At 53.2% G+C, this 2,044-nt stretch overlaps 1 long non-coding RNA gene across 1 annotated transcript; it reads right to left on the bottom strand.

Annotated features, from left to right (window-relative positions):
- Positions 1-268: 268 nt before the first annotated feature.
- On the bottom strand, positions 269-1,483 carry LOC122191338. The gene is made up of 3 exons (XR_006182360.1): positions 1,403-1,483; positions 1,152-1,266; positions 269-344 (listed from the first exon to the last, which is right to left on the bottom strand). It is a non-coding gene; the product is annotated as an uncharacterized LOC122191338 (long non-coding RNA).
- Between the last annotated feature and the right edge of the window lie 561 nt (positions 1,484-2,044).

Genomic DNA, 2,044 nt, shown 5'->3' with positions numbered 1-2,044 from the left:
TAAGGGGCTGGGATTGGCCTGGCTGCAGTGAGTTCACGGGTTGCAGACGTGCGGGGGATATCGTGGATTGCTCTGCGTTTGGGAGAGAACAGCGGGGCCAGGCTGGGAGGGGAGGATAGGGAATGGTAACTGCATAAAAACAACATGAAAATCACAATAGGATCCTCCAGCTGCCGTGGGCAGGAGAAGCTTGCCTTGGGGGTGGATGCCCAGAGCTCTGGCCTTGCCCCTTCTCCCACATTCTCTCCCGGGATCCAGCGCTCGAATGCTTTTGAAGGTTATTCCCCACTCTCCCTCCCAGTGTCGCTTCCCTTTGGTTTCAGGCTTGTTCCCATCTGCTCCTCCTGTTTATAGGAAGGGGAAAACATTTAGGAGATAAAGCAGGCACAGCCTGCAGTGGCTGTTTGCCATTGGAGTCCAGAGGCTGGAAAGCACCCGAGATGTGATCTCCATGGATTGAGGCTGTACATGGGACCCTCTGCAGCCAGAACATGAACAAAGGCCACCATCTCCTGCGTGGGTCGTGTTCATCTCAGAGCAAACGCATCCCCAGACCTGGTGCTACTGCCTCCTTCCCCACGCTGACTGAGAGCAAACAACAGCTCTGTGGTTGTGCTCTGGTGTAAATCTGTTCAGAGCAAGGAATTCCCCGGGGTCCCCTGTGTCTGTCCTCGGGCAAGGGACAAAGGAGCAGTTCCCAGCCTGGACGCTGCTGTGAGTCACATTTCTGACCCAGATACTCATTTATTTTACACCCCCTTTCCCAGGCAGGAAATCAAACCGCAGCTCACTCATTAGGTCTGACCATCTGCTGATTGAAAGCCAAAAGAGTGAAAGAAAAAAAAAACACACCCAGAGCAAATTATTTGCTGAAGCTGCTGCTTTCTCAGCTTGGGGGGGGCGGTGGGAGCCCTGCAGATGGGGGATTCCCAGCAGCCACCCCAGTGCTGCACCAGGAGCTGCAAGCATCGGGCTGAGTGCAGGGCATTGATTTGGGGGAGTGCTTGCTGGTCTATGAGAGGGAGGGATGTGCTACTGCTGGTGTTCTAAGGGAGTTTGGGGTGTTTTAGAGCTATGGGGCCATGGGGCTTCACATCCTCCCTGGCAGATGGGAAGGTTCTGCTGGCTCTGATTCAAAGCTTTTCCTTTACCTGGAGTCCAAAGGTTTCCGGATGGTCCCGGTGTCTGACAGGTTGCTGTATATCTGAGTCGCTTCAAGAAGACAAACACCAGCCTTTCCATGTCTGGGGCAATATTTTGATGCTCCTGTGTCCAGATAAAAAAAAGAAACCCCCAAGTCCAAATGCTCAGATCTGATAAAATGCTGATCCAACTGGTGTGTGGATAGAAGTTGCTTGGGGGAATTGGGCATGTAGGGTTTTGGGATCCTTTTCAAACCTACCTTTCCCACCCCCAGCTTGCGCTCATCCATCAGCACTGTGAGTTCAGGGTTTCACACCACCGCCTCACTGACGCCCTGGGAAAAGCCATTGGTTTGCATGGGGCCCTTATGGGAACCAGATGGGGACTGGGGGCAAGGTGCAGCTCCTGGGAGCAGGCTGGGCCTGCAGTCTGCCCAACAGCTGGCTGGGCATGGGCAGCTCCAAAGGAAGGGCAAGGCAGTGGGAGCAGGCATGAGGCTGGGCAGCACTGCAATGAGCTGACAGGAAAAGAAGCAAGAAGGGGATCCTTTTTTTTTTTTAATGTATTACATCCGGAAGATATTTATAGATTTTTTATCTCTTTAGTGCCTCTGTGCTACAGATAAATCATGCAAGACTTTTACAATACTTAATGCAAACAAATAAAAAAAGCCAAAGGTTTTCAGGAAGGTTTTAAGCCATGTGAACATGGGCATGGAACAGAGCAGCCTGAAGCTAGGCTGCTGGGCTGGAGCAGGAGGGGAACCCCATCTCTTCCCATCCCCATCCCCATCCCCATCCCCATCCCCATCCCCATCCCCATCCCCATCCCCATCCCCATCCCCATCCCCATCCCCATCCCCATCCCCATCCCCATCCCCATCCCCATTCCATCCCCATCC

This window comes from Lagopus leucura, unplaced genomic scaffold, assembly GCF_019238085.1.
Source record: "Lagopus leucura isolate 7727_CA_CO unplaced genomic scaffold, USGS_WTPT01 96-4_obj-0_obj, whole genome shotgun sequence".
In the NCBI taxonomy this organism is placed as follows: domain Eukaryota; kingdom Metazoa; phylum Chordata; class Aves; order Galliformes; family Phasianidae; genus Lagopus; species Lagopus leucura.
Note: the sequence above shows the minus strand (reverse complement) of the source record. Positions and strands in the feature narration are given on the sequence as shown.